At 37.0% G+C, this 15,508-nt stretch overlaps 1 protein-coding gene across 1 annotated transcript in view; it reads right to left on the minus strand.

Annotated features, from left to right (window-relative positions):
• Positions 1 to 15,508, minus strand: part of CNTNAP2 (contactin associated protein 2) — a 1,022,680-nt gene that overhangs the window by 571,235 nt on the left and 435,937 nt on the right. The gene's annotated exons all lie outside the window — the stretch shown is intronic.

Genomic DNA, 15,508 nt, shown 5'->3' on the forward strand with positions numbered 1-15,508 from the left:
AAAGAGATTCACAAAATCAAAAGTATTTTCAAAATTTTTACCCTGACTTGTGCTTTACCAGTCTTTTGTCAGAAAGAGAGCTGATCCCAGCAGGTACCTGACATTTCAAGTGTTCCTATTGCTATAGGAATCAGTAACCTCTGCTGAATGCATAAACATAGTCAACAGAGAATAAGGCAGTCCCAGATTAATAAAACACATTCCATTTAGTCTCCAGCAGAAGAGTATCTTTTAAACACAGCCTTCATTTAAATAAATGGGAAACAGTAATACACACTTTGTGGATAATGCAAATACCAGGCCAAAATCCATTATTGCAAGACTGAAAAATCAATTTACAGGACCTTGAAAATTATGCACAATTGCTGTAAAAACTCCTTTTCCGGCCAATAGGATTTAAAAGTATAATTTAGACCCACAACTCTAATAGGAGATTTTTTTTCTTTATTAACGGGGAATGAATCTCTGGCTAAAAAGAAAAATAAAAAATAGAGTTTTACAATAAGAAATCTCCCTGCAAAACTATTTTTTTTTAAAAAAGTGTAAATACCTGTATAAATTAGACAAATTTTTCAGATTATTAATCTCATTAAGTCACTTAAATATTATTGCCAGATATCATGCTTTTTCTTTAACCCAAACCGTGAAAAGTATCAAAATGGCTCACTTATCTTTAAAATACTGTCTCATGAGCCCAATTCCAAAATTCTTTGTTCTATAAGCCATTTCTCTTCTTGTATTGGATACTAACTTCTGTAAGCTGCTTCATATTTCAGCTCACATTGCAACAAAAAGACTGGGAATGTCATTAACCACTTTTCTCAAAGGTAGTGCTCCACAGGACAGCAACAGAATAAGAACAAAAAAAGATAAGAAAACGAGTCCCCAAATCCTTTCTAAACAGTGTTTTTGAACGTATATTAAATGGAGCTTACAAACACATTCACCAAGACTTTTGTCACTCTTTAAGAGGAAACTCGGTTTAGCTCCAAAAAATTTTCAAAATTTAACAGGGCAGGTTTATAGGACAGATAACATATTTTAACAGGCCAACTAATACAGTTTAAAATTAATGAATTAAATAAATAATCAATAATTCATCAGAGTTTGCAGCAAAAATTGTGTGATTTTTAAATTTTACTTTGGCTTTGCCAATATGCTTCAGCCACCCCACTGTAATGGGGACACTGTACAGACATTCAGTGTAATTATCTTTGCACAACTAAAGAGAAAAGTGGAGAAAAGTGAAGGTAAGGGTTTGGCAAATTTGGAAGCAAAGCTATGGAAAGTTAATATTCAGACTTATTTTTTATCCTGCACTTAAAGAACAACTACATTCTAATCAATAATTAAAAATAGTAGAGCTAAATTATAAATTCACATAAGCATTGTATATGAAATAGCACAAAGCTTAACAGTAGTGTGTAAGTAGAACTGGCCAAAATGCTTTTAGCTTCCTGTAATAGGACATTTTGCAATTACTTTACAGTACTCAATTCTATGGACAAAGAAAGAACATTAAAAATGTCCTTTTCAGAAATTGCTTTTTATAATAAAGGGTTAAAAAGAAATTCTCAGCATTAAAGAATTTATCTCTGAAATAAAGAGGCACAGAAATGCCTGAAATGTTAAGTGAACAAAAGTGGACACTTTCATACTTTAACCAAAGAGTAAAATGATGGAAGGATGGTGGTTAGATCCTCAACCAGATAAACAAAAAGATGTTTGCAATCTCTCAGCTCTCTGCTAAGCAGAGAAAAAATCCCATATTTCACTGAAAAACATCATCCCCTATATACCAGAGAATCTAACTTAGTTAAGGGGAAAATTAATTCTTCACTTCACTTAATTAATGTGAAGAATTCTCCATCCAAATGAATGATATATTCAGAGATGAGTACTAAAATTGCTTCAGTGTAGGCTCTTTCTAGGATGATATAAAAATAGGGCAATGCATGGAACAGGACAATGACATTTCTTTTCCTAAACGAGGAACTACTATTTTTTTTTTCATAGCTTTCTTTCATTACTAGTACTTTTTCTACAACTTTGATTTTATACTCACTGTTATACTCTTCATAGTTGTTTTTTGCCTTTTTATCAAAGTAAGAAATATTTTATGTCTCTGAATTTCTGGGGAAAAAAAGTCTATGCTTCTAGCTTTATTTTGACACTGCAATAATGAAAACAGTACAGAGTCTGTTCCCTGGGACTATAGCTCTATAAAGAGCAGAAATAGGATATAGCAATACCATTATAAAATATGGAAACATCCACAGGCAGGCAGAATATGTCTTCAGGAAACATAACTGGGGTCTTTTTGGGACTCCAAGGTGAGCCAAGCTGACTAAACCTTGAAATTTTTATTTTATAGAAAAACCCCCAAATTCCAAACCAAATTTTTTTTCAAAAACTAGAAGGATTATAAAAGTGAGATGTTGACAGCTTTGGTTATGGCTGCCAGCCCTCTGAACAAAAAAGAAAATCTGGAAAGCGTTTTACACTTGAATTTTCAGGAATCTGGACCATCAGTGAGCAGAGCAGGGCTGGCTGGGTGCTGGAAGCTCTCCACCAGCAGTGCAGTGGAATGATATTTGGCACTGCAGGGCAGATCAAATCCAGGGGCCCTAGAAAAATTCACATCATGAACTGGTTCTGCACAAGCTGACTGAAATCCACAGCAGATTTCAGAGAAGACAAGATGTTTAAAAAATTTGTTCCTACTTTACTACTTGGACATTTAAGAAAAAAAGACAAAACCTGAACTTCATCAATTCCTCTTTGCTGGTGAAGATTTGCTTAATACCTATGAAAACTCAGCCCAACTGTGTCATGCAAACTCAAAGAGCAAGAAAAAGAGGATTGGGTAAAGGAGAATGCAAGAGATAACTTTAAGGAGACGGGGGAAAAAAAAAAGATGCATAAGAAATACGGTAGGAAAACAGGTTGCAGAAAGAAAGAATAATGGCAAATGAAAAAAAAATGCATCAGAAAGTAACGATCTAGGTTATTTCCATTTTACCTCAGTTTTGACAGGTTGCTATACTTTAATCTGTACTGAGGGGAGTAAAAGTAAGTCATAGGAAGCAGTGATCTTTTCCTTGAAGAAACATTTCTGCATTCTCTCCATTGAACAGCACAATTAGCAACACTACAATTTGCATACTCTACTCTTTGCCTAAAAACAATCACGTTCAAAGCAAAACATTTTTACAGCATTCTGCATAATCACCTCACACAGAAATGCATCTGAAAAGAAAACAAAAGTAACTGAAAGTAATTAAAAGCTATAGCAGCTATTTCCCTTATCCCAAATGATGAAATCCTCAAATGATTCATCAAGTCCTAAATTTCATCTTTGAGAATTGTGGTTTTAAAATGACCAGAACTCCTAAGAGCTCAGAATGGTGAGCTCATAGGAACTTGATTCTATTATCAGTTCTAGCAGTAAATCCCAGTTTCAGTGGCAATCCATATACTCCCTCAGCCATATTTCTCTCTTTTATATAAATGAGTTATAAATGAGTGTGTGTATATATATATATATATATATGTATGTATAACCCCAATGTTATCTTTCACTAGAATTGAGTAAACTTTTTTGTCCTATGCTCAAAACCTTTCCTAGCATTTTTTAATCAGATCCATCTTTTTGTTCACCTTACACCCTTACATTCTCTACTGACTCCTAGGAAGTTTACTTTCAAGTTCAAATTCTCTCTTTGTATGCTGAAAACATATTCTAACCACACATTCATAATAATTTGATGAACAATTTAATGGAATTATCATTGCATGCAAAGACTAAAGCCCAAAGCTTATTTGCTGCCTTTTAGCCTTTCGCATTTCAAAACAAAACAAAATTATTTAGCAACATAACATTATTGATATTTATAACAAAATATGCCTGCATTTTATAGCCTGATAACTATTTTACTCAAAAAGAACTTAACCTCCTCTACTGGAACTTTGATTTTTTGGTATTTTAACAAAAACCTCCAGAAATGTTTAATTAAAAAAAAAAAAAATTAAGGGATATTGTCATTTTTTATTCACAGATAACTTGTAGGGATTCCGTTCTGTATAATGTACCTAGAAAATGTTTTTAAAACTTAAAGACAGAAAATTGAAGAGCAAGATTTGATACCTAAGCATAATTTTGGATACCTGAAAGAAAAATTACAAATATGATCTTCATTATCAAATCTGTGAGTTTTAATGTGTTGATGTTTGCAGTTTTTATTTTAAAATGAGAAACAAATGAAACTCCTATACACAAACAGAAAAACACAAACCAAAAATTCCCACACCCTCCCAACTACTGCATCCAGAATGTGACCCAGTAAGTGGATGTAAGTGAAACATTCTTTTATCTTCTAGTACTGTTGTAGGATATTATCATTGTTTAATTTACTTTGAGTAAGGAAGCTTAAACAAACAAAGAACTTCCTATCTATCTTGCTCAGAAATCCCAAACACAAGAATTAAGAGCTTTTCTCATACTTCTATGTACAATTGTTCATTCTTTATTTATGCACAGAAATATCACCAAGTTATCTGAATTTTGCTAGGGAAACTGACTTCTTTTAAGGACTGGACAGCAACCCTTTGTAGACTTTGTATCATTGGAATACTTGAGGCAGGACGTCTGACAATGCACATGTGTACAGACTGAAGGGTTTTGTTTGTTTTTCTTTTACCCACAGCTCCATTTAATAATCCTATTCCCCTGACCTTTAGACTCATGAGCAAGGGACACGGACATATGGATGCTGTTAAATTTTACTTTATGGGACACCACACCATCTCAGCAAAGGCACCAACAGCGTTGCATTTCTCTATGTCCTGAAATTGAATACACTATTCCAGAGATGTGTGAAATGTCTCAGTGGCAAAGATATTCTTCCCTTTTTGGTAAAAACACCAAACATAACATGCAAAATTTCTAAAACAGATACTAACAAAGCTCCTAAATTATTTTCTGGCCTGTATAATGAAGAAGAAATTTTAACCCCTATGCTGAGCCATATAGGTTTTGTTCTACTTGACATAAAATGGGAACAATCCTAAAATTATTTTGAACCTAAGCTATACACAAAAAATATTAAAATATAATTAGGGTTGTAGAGTCAACACTAATAGTAGAAGTTATGTTTCCCGCAGAGTCTTAACAAATTCCTGAATATCATTATGATATTAATTATGTACATAATTACCTGCTATTAATTCCCCAGAAATTCTTACAGTTCCCAGAGAGAAAATTGTGATTATTCATCCTGATACACTCAACATCTGAGGCTGGAATACCTTGAGGTTTTAGGGTGGTTTGTTTGTTTTTCTCATTTTTAACCATATCTAAATTCCAGAGGAAAACCACATGAGCTTGATGTGGAAAATTTTGTGATGGAAGTCTGACCCAGTCTTTTGCAATTTGTTCCCAAGATTTAGTATCCAGCATTTACAGTTTCATTTAAATTGAGAAAATACAACCTTCCCACCACTGAATAACATTCCATCTTTGTTGTTAAGATCAACTGATTGCTTTATTAGTAGTAGCTTCTGAACACATTGGGGAGTAATCATTATCTTGCTCTTAGTCTTAAACACACGAAACAGATTTTAACACTTAGACACTGCAAGACCCACTCCAGGAGCAGCATGGGATTTCATAATGAATAGGACTGGTATCTCTAAGATAGCTCCTTTATTTGCATGAGTGAATGAAGTACACGATGTCCATGCCTGTGCATTGCCAGATGGGAATGGGCCATCTCCCATGAAGTCAACAGACAGACTGTGCCATACCACACAGGTGCTGGATTCTCTTTGTGACAGTTCCAATGTGGTGCTAGACAGCAAAGCTGCAAAAACATTTTCTGTGGCATTTAGTATAGTTCCAGGGAGACACAAAACGATTAGGTACTTTTGCCTTAATCTTCACTGCCTCTGTTCCACATAAATGGAAAATGGAGTAAAAAATTAAATTATTTTATGGGGTTGTAAAAATAAAATAATTCTTATTAAGCACTTTGTCAAGTATTCACATTGGTGTCTAAATTAGAAAGCTGAGCCTTTTGTGGTCAGTGAAGCAAAGTGGGAGACAGGAACTAAATTAAAAGCTTACCTCTCTCCAGTTGCTGCACAGTGCAATATAAATTTTTCTGGGTACAATATAAATGTACTCTACAAAATAAAGAATGTGATCAACACCTTAGTTCCAAAAAGTTGCCCACAGACTGATTCATGTTAAAAGAATACAAAAATCAGTACAAAATGGTTGTACAGACAGGGTAAAACGTGCTTTCTCTACATGAGTTGTGAGATTTTATTCATTGATACACAAAAAATTACTTCTGCTGCATCTTCTGTAGAATGAGAGACAGGAAGAACGTGTTTCCCAAACACCTAAGCACAATTGCAATCATTACTGAAATAATAACAGCAACATCACTGGCTGCTGGTCCACAGAGCTCAGCAGTAACAGGAGCTCTCACCTTGAGAAGGTCAAACACAGGGGAACTCAGGTCCTTGGTTACTTTCCCTCTCTACTGCTGATGAATTTAGAAATTTTTGCACACTTTGATGATTTTCAAGTAGCTTTTCAGTAATTTTCAGAACTGTGCTCCTTGTCTCACTCTTGTCTCAAAGCTTCTTGTATCTCTTCTGCACGGCCCCACTACTCTACTGGGTTACTTGCCACTCAAGCTGTTAAGGCTTTTACCAGAGGGCACATTTAGGAGAGGAAAGCACAAACTCAGCAGTGCCATTCCACACTCCCTGACTTAGTGCTTTGGATTAAAAACTAAAACTCCCTGCAGGAAAAAATACAAAGTCAAAATCTGTTTTAAATACTGTTGAGAATCATCTATCTTCAGTAAGGGTGTAGCAACTAAGAAAGCTTTTTAGCTCTAATTAGTTTATATCAATCTAAACAGCAATCTCTACACATAATAGAAAATACTGATTTGTGACTTCAGCTTATAACTATAAATAAAAATTACTGCTCTTGCTGGTTTTATATTCTTTTATTTTGAGTCATATATAAATCATTATTATTAGCATTTAAGATAAACTTTTCTCAGTTATTAATAGTTTTCATTGCTATGCTTCATTTGCAGAAGAGTCCAGAGACTGCTTTCCAGATCATTCCAATTCTGACTAGACTATTAGCATGCCAGAAACAACTGTGAAACAAAACTTTGCATATCTGAAATAGTTGCAAGAAGACAATTGTAAAACAATCAGTGAGGAATAAAGTCTGGTTATTCTGTATTAATTGCTTCATATATAAAGTTAATAGTGTATACTGAGATAAAATAAAAAATCTTTGAACGCAAAATTTAAATAAACAGGTGCTTTTCTTTTATACTTTCAGTATCTATTTAATGCTGGGATTTTAGTTAATTGCAAATAGCACTTATATTCTCTACATTTCAGATAAGCTTCCCAGTAATGGGAAATAAAACTGGATTAAAAAAGCCAATAAGCTGTCCTTAAATAATATTAAAACATTACAAAATTAATTTACAATTATAGAAATATAAAAATGATGCATTAGAAATAATTTTGAATATTTTCAGGGTTTTTTGCATGCTTCCAAGTTGCAAAGTTTTTGAAACAAATGAAGCTCACATATAATATTAAGTCATATTTAGCAAAAAATTACTAAAGAAAAAAAAGGAAAAATAGCATTGTTACCATCTTCATTGCACTAACATATTTCAGTTTCTGGCTGTAGGTACAGTACTCTCATAATACATCAAGATGAAAGAAAATAAAAGTAACCTATCTAAAATATTTCACATACAATAAAGTCAGGAATTCCAAAGGGTGATGCAGGCAATATCAACTATGATACAAGAACTCACTAATCGTTTTCCTTTCCGGTCCTCCTATTCACCCTAGGCAGAGCCCATACTCTAAAAATCACCATCTTCATTAAGATCTTCCTGAGGAAGGTTCACAAGTTTAGAGCCTTCCAGTCTGGGAACCATGACAAGAGCAAAAATAAAAACCTGTAACCAACATGTAACTATGAGATGAAAATGTCAATGAAAGATGTCCATGAAAAATGTGTAACTCCTTTCTAAAACTCAGTGTAAGCTTAAAAAGGGTTTTAGATGAAGAGAATCATAAGCAAAATGGCATGCAAGCAAACACAAAATTCTTGTCTCAGGAAGAATACCTGGAGTAGGATTCTTCAGAATAGTATTTTCAAACTGATCAAAGGAATATTTCTAAGAAATCCCCAAAGGCAGAATTACAGTATGCGATGGGCTTCAAACATGCCAGCTTGTCCTTCAACTTGAATTCAATAGCTGCTCATCTTTCTAGGGAAAAAAGGACAGTTTTAACGACTTGGCTTTTTGAAATTATACCAAAAAGCCACAAGAATATTTTACAAAGGAATGTGGAAAGAAATATCTGAATTGTCAGAAGCTACCTCTTTCTTCAGGGAGTTATTTTCTTTTTTCCTTTTTCCTGCTAAGATGATCATGACTGAAAGAATTTTGAGAGATATGCAGAATTCTTGTGTTTCTGCTCAAATCCATTCTCAGTCTTCATACAAAAAGTGTGTAGCATCTATATGAGAAGTTCAGAATAAGAAGTAATCTTTGATTTGAAACTCCTGTGAATTTAGTAAACTGTTAGATGTCTTAACATAATGGAATAGGAAATACTGAAGGTTCTATTTTTGTTTTAAAGTATATAATTTAATTTCATCCTATTCCCTCTTTTGCAACTGCATGCTTTCAGAAGTTTTATTTTTCTCTTTTGCAGAGATAATATGCATCTAGAATTTCCATATTCTGTTGTTTTGTTCAGGTTTGCCTCAACTACTACTCCAAAGGTAACTGTATAGACATCTTTTAGTTGAAATACCTTCAAATGGCTGTTAGCATCTGAAATAGGAAGATTTTCATAAATCAAAACCTTTGTTTAATAGTCACCAAATGTAAATCTAATTTGAAAACCGTAATTGAAAGAGGAAAGAGTTTTAAAATTTTGATCACCTGTCCAGTTCTCTTTAAAATTCATTAAACAAGTACTAAAGTGATGTAAAGGCCTAATTTTCTTTCAATAGAGACTTCCTAAATTTAATTTTAAGCTGTGCCATAAATCTTAGGGGACTGAACATTAGAGTCAATTGATAACTAGTTGCGTGCAAGTCATTTTTTTTCCTCACAAGCATTGGCAATTTTATCTGACTCAGATATTTCTGGTTTATTTATTTTTGGCAGCCAGGATACATGCTTCCCTGGCCAAGGAGGCAGTGACATTCTGAGTTTAGCATAACTTCATTGCACTCTTTTCTATCACTTTGCAGGATCGACAGCCTGCATGGCCACTAACTTAAAAGAAGAGTTAGATGTCAGTAGAGCAACATTGTTGTTATTGACAGCTTCATGTGTCTTACTATTCATATAGAAGGAGAAGGTGGGATTTTCTGATGTACAGAGATCTTTATTACTTAGGTGCATTACTTGTTTTACATGATTCTGATTGCCTGTGACAAAGATTTTCTACAGCACAGAGAAGATTATGGTTCTGTTCCTATGCAAAGGCCCAAATTGATCGGGAAAAGGCTGGCAGATACTCAGTGAATCTTCTTTTTTTTTTTATTTTTCTGAAACTACATCACACTGACACTGCTCTTTTCCAGTCAGGGGAAGTGTTTGTAGCATCACCAGCTTTTGCAGAGTGAAGACACCATTATCTTTTTGCTATTAGTCTGTTATATACCTTTCTCTAAAACTAATACAAGAGAAACCAAAAACATCCTTTTGTGGATATTTATAGGAAGGAGGAGTGGAAAGACAAAGGTACCGGGATCTCCCTATCTTTCCCTTTCCCTGACTTCCAGACTTATTTATTTACTGCCTGGGAGTATTTTGAAAACACGCTTGCAAGTGCTCAGAACTATTTCGGAGCTCTTCAGATGAAAGAGGCCATCATAACGTTACTCTGTTTCTCTACAGGATCACAGAAAGCACCTGCAGGAATTGCCTTTACAGACATTTGATAAAACTCTGTAAATACTTGTAGTAGCATAAGCACAGCAGTCAGGAATGACTGCTGGCAGTTCTGTTTGCTGCTTACTTACTGTGTGAACTGAGACTGACGCCCCAATGCCTCTGAAACTCATTCTGCCTGTAAGACAGAGATAATTCTCTTGGAAGTGCTTGTTGAGAATTAATTAGCTATCATTTATGCATTGATTCTTTAAAAACAAAACCAATACATTCACTAATTTTTACATCCCGGCTCACCCAAATAAATAAATAAATAAATAATAAACCAAACCCAAAAAATCAAAGAGATTCATTGACTTTGGTGGCCAGAGGAGAGCATTATGATAATCTGTTCTGGAGTTCAGTAGACACAATGCCAACTCCCATGCAATAGTTCAGTTAACAAGTTCACAGTCTGGGGTATAGCGCATCATTCATGAAGTTATCCTGTCCTGATTCCAAAACTGAAAGTGATAAAAATATCAAATTGATCACACCCCTACAGAAGCTTTTCCATACTTATATTCAGTGTTACATATATGCATTATTTCTACTTGGTTTGTTCATCTAGTCACTGGATCTTATTATGTCTTTTGCTCTGTATCTAAGAATAGTTCACTATTATGGAAAACCTCTTTTTAAGAACCTGGGAAACTAGGGAGAAAATACTCGCTGTGTTGCTATAACACTAAAATAATCAGGTAATTAAGCAAAATATGTAATTTTTCTGGGACAACTTGCAAAATGACAACATGACCTGGCTTCCAAAACCTTTACAGGCTTTCTTTTAAAGCCACTGGCTTCCCTCCTCCCTTCCCACAATCGTAGTGAAAAATCAAGCTAAAATAACAGCATGGATTTCCATTCATTTTTTGTGGAATTCATTCTGTTGTCATGTCACAGACTTAAATACCAAGGTTCAAAACAGGATCCCCAAAAGGTTTTCAATTATCATTACATTATGCATTAAAATCTAGCTGGGATTGTGATACTGTATGATAAAAGAAAACTTTTAGGCAGCCTTCAGCATGCTTCATGCAAACTCATCTGTGACAATGCTACAAGCAATATAGTAACACAATAGCTCTTATTTCCATTTAAAAATCATCAATTCTTTTTTTGTTCAGATAATCTCTGCGTGATCCAAACCGATGACTTAGAATAAGAGAAATATTATGTGGCTGTCATATTAATGCATTGGAGGTCATGGTTAATATCCAGTTTTTAGGAAGAATGTAGCAAAAAATTCAATCCATCTTAGAATTAAGATATTAGGGATTTTTTAAAGACACCATTTCAGACTCATATGTATACACACACAATATAATTATTCAGCCTTGTTAAGATAGGCTTAGTCATGGAAGAATAATAAAATGTTTACTTTAGAATGAAGAGCAAAGCAAGGTGGGAAGAAAGCAGCAGTGATAGATCCTTGTTTTCAACAACTTTTCATAAATTCTCTTGGGAAGCCAACTGAATTTCATTGAAGGAAGTGAATCAATGGTCCTTCATAAAAAGAAAATCAATTAGAAAGTCATTACCTGAAAATTAGCACTCAAAAAACAAAATTCCATTTTAAAGCCAATTAGACTGCATGTCAGTACTAAGCTGAATTGCATTTGCATTGATGTATGCAAAATGATTTACATCCTCCATCCCTAAGAAACGTAGAGAGTGAAAAATTAAAGAACATATTCAGAGATGCTGCCGAATTTATTTTTTGTAAGCTATCTATCTCAAGCAGCAGATGACCGTGCTGGGCTTTTAAATAGCTTTACATTGTATACCTCAAGTACTGATGTTATTATTGGAATTACAACACTTGAGGAAATCTTATTTCTCCTCCCTGTCATAACAACACATCGGAAAACAACTGCTAATATAAAAGCCAGAGAGGGGGCTGAAGGAGAGTAAGTGCCCCAAGAGCCTCTTTCTCCCAATTGCTTGCCGTAGTACTGTCATAATTTGTGTCTTGAGGCACACTGGAAAGAGAAAAACTTTTAACTATAAAGAAGGAGTAGATGGCATCTCATGAAAGAGTTAAAATCTCCTCCTGGGCAGCGACTGGATAATTAATCCATCCTGTTTATAGTGATAGGATTAGTCCTGCTGTGCCTGGATCTGCCAGCATAGAAAGGGTGGTATATCCTTCTCTCACATGTCTGGTCTGGGTAACACAGGAAGCAGCAGAACCCAGGCCCTGAGGATGGGACATTGCAGCCTGCAGTGCTGAAGAGGAACTCTGATAAGTATGGCTCAGAGAATTGCATCTTTGCAAGGGGGAGGGCACTGCCTCTACATCTCCAATCAGAGATTTATCTTAAGGACAGAAGATGAAAATAAAAGAAATAAGGCACAGAAATATGAATTCATTATGGAACATCAAGCACATCTTAATCACATACTTCACATCATGCACACACTTACGTAGAATTAGGTTAAATGGCTAAAATGTTAAGTGCCATCTTGAAATGAGACACTTTTCTGAGCTGGGGTAATTGTTCCAGAGTTAGTTGAAGAGGCAACAGCAGAGATATCAGTGGTGACCGAGGTCAGTCTTGTGGAGACTGTTGGAATGTGCTGTGTGGGAGGATCCCAAGCTCAGGGACACCTGATCAGCCACCCAAGGCCCCCTCAGGACTCTGCAGCCCTCAGGAAAGGAGGGGGCATTGCCAGGAGCCATTGCCATTTAAATGTTGTTTCCAGGGAATGTAAGCAGCCATGAGGGCAGCAAACAGAGCTGGCAAACAGGGTATGGCACATTAGAACGGTGTGGGACATGAGAAGGTTGTGGCAAGGGTGTGGCACAGCAGTTTGCTCAGATGTTCTGCAGGCAGGTCACAAAGGTAGGGCACAGAACCTGGGGAAGGAGTCATTGCCTATCAAACATTCCATCAGAATGGAAAGTTTTGGGCTTCTTAGGAAAGAGAGACTAGGGAAGAAAGTAGGGGATGTAGCCCTACATGTAAATAACTGGCTGGAGAATATGGAACACTGCTTAGGAAAGGATGAAGATCCAGCTGAGAGCTTATGGGAAAAGATCAAAGGGAAGGCAGGGACAGAGGATGTTATAGTGAGAGCCTGTATCAGACCAATCAAGACGATGGTGCAGATGAAGCCCTCTATAGGCAGACAGGAGTGGCCTCACACTTGTAAGCTCTGGTCCTCATGCCGGATTGCAACCACCTCAAATCTGTTGGAGGGAGAGCATGGCAGGGCACAAGTAATCCCAGAGCCTCCTCAAATGGGTTAACAACTTCCTTAGACAGGTGATTGAAAAGCCAACAAGAAGGTGCCACTCTGGACGTTGTGCTCACCAAGAGCAAGGAGCTGGTGGGGAATGCAGTGCTTCAGGGCAGGCTTGGCTGCAGTGACCAGGAGATGGTGTTTATGATCCTGATGACAGCAAGGAGGGCACACAGCAAGCTCAGTGCCCTGACTTCAGGAGAGCAGACTTTGGCCTCTCCAATTTGGTAGAGTCCCATTGGATAGAGCCCTGGAAGACAGAGGGGCCAAAGATCACTGGCTGAATTTCAAGGATCACCTCCTCCAAGCTCAGGAGCAAGGTATCTCAACAAGGAGACTGAGCAAAAATGCCAGGAGGCCTCTAGGGATGGATAAGGATCTGCTGTGCAAACTCAAAGTGAAAAAAAAAAACTTTCAGAAAGTGGACATGAGGACAGGTGGCCTGAGAGGAATACAGGAAAATTGTATGGGAAGCTTGAGACAAGGTTCAGGAAGCCAAAGACCAGTTAGAATTGAGCATGGCCAGGGGCACTAAGGATAAGAGGAAAGGCTTTGACACATGTGTTGCAAACAAGATAAAGGATAGAGATAATGTGGGCCCTCTCCAGAAGGAAAGGGAGACATGACTATGATGGACAAAGAGAAGTCTGAGGTTCTGAACAACTTCTGTGTCTCAGTCTTCAATGGCAAGTGCTCCAGCCACAACATCCAAGTCAAGAAAGGAAAATGCAGGGACTGGGAGAATGAAAACGCTGAGCCCCCTGTAGGAAAGGATCAGGTCTGAGACCATCCAAGGAAACTCAATGTACACCAGTCCATGGGACCCAATGAGGTTCATCTGTGGGTTCTGAGGGAGCTGGCAGATGAATTTACTAAACTACTATCCACAATTTTTGAAAAATCTTGGCAGTCAGGTAAATTCCTTGATGACTGTGAAAAAAGGGAAATGCAAGTCTCGTTTTTAAAAAAAGAAAAGCAGAAGACTGGAGGAACTACAGACCAATCAGTCTCACTTCTATGCCAGGCAAGGTTATGGAACAGATTCTCCTGTAAACTGCTAACGTACAAGGAAGAGAAACACATGATTGGTAATAGGTGGCTTCACAAAAGGGAAATTGTGCCTGACAAATCTGGTGACCTTCTGTGACAGGGCTACAGTGCTGGGTGACAGGGACAGAGGAACTGACTTTGCCTATCTGTACTTTTGCTAAGTGTTTGATACTGCCCTACAGAATGATCTTGTCTCCAAGTTAGAGAGATAGGAATTTGATGTATGGATGTCACAACTCAGTACATCCTTCCAGGTGTCCAGAATTGCAGAGGACCCTGTTGGGGGGCTTGGAGACCCTGGCATGCTGCCCAGAACACCTGGGGATTTGATTTTGACCCTTGGAGCAAGTTGACAGCTTTGTATGAGGACGTGAAAGTCACAGAGGTTTGAATAGTGTAATAACAAAATGATTACAGGGTGAAAATGTAGATTTTAGGATTTTTGGTATGGGGGTTATGGGGACAAGATGGAGGAATCAGGGTGTGTCTAGTCATTCTTCTTTCTTCTTCTTATTCTCCATTTTCTGCTGTGATCTTGGCACTTGGGGATTGGTTTAGAGTAGAAGTGCACTAACGGGTGACAGGTATTGGGAATTAAGTGTAAATATGATATGTGTAGCTTGTAGTATAAAAGGACAACACCGCCTCAGGGGCTGTCAGAGTGCCTGTGGCTGCCCTGCTGAACAGACCTCAGCTGGGCAGAAAGAAAATTTTATAGATAAGAATTAAAAAGCAACCTCAAGACCAAAAAGTGAAGAGTCCAGACTTGTTCTTCAGTTGCACGGGCCAAAACAGAGACATCCTACACATCTCGAGGCAGCAAATATCAACAGCAACCAGAGAGATGGTGGATAAAGAACTGGCCAGATAACAAAGAGTCCACACTGACACCAGCGGTGTTCCTCTGGGGTCAGTACTAGGGCCAATTGTTATACAACATTTTTGGTGGTAATATGGACAGTGAGATCAAGAGCACTCTCAGAAAACTTACAGATGACACCAAGCTCTGTGGGGGTGCAGTTACAGACTGGAAGGAAGGGATAAGTCATCCAAAGGGACCTTGACATGCTTGAGAGATGGTTTGATGCAAACCTTATGAAGTTCAGCAAAGCCAAGTGCAAGGTCCTGCACCTGGGTCACTGCAATCCCAGACGCACCAATGGCTTGGGCAGAGAGGTGATTGAGAGCAGCCCTGCTAA

This window comes from Zonotrichia albicollis, chromosome 1, assembly GCF_047830755.1.
Source record: "Zonotrichia albicollis isolate bZonAlb1 chromosome 1, bZonAlb1.hap1, whole genome shotgun sequence".
Lineage (NCBI taxonomy): Eukaryota > Metazoa > Chordata > Aves > Passeriformes > Passerellidae > Zonotrichia > Zonotrichia albicollis.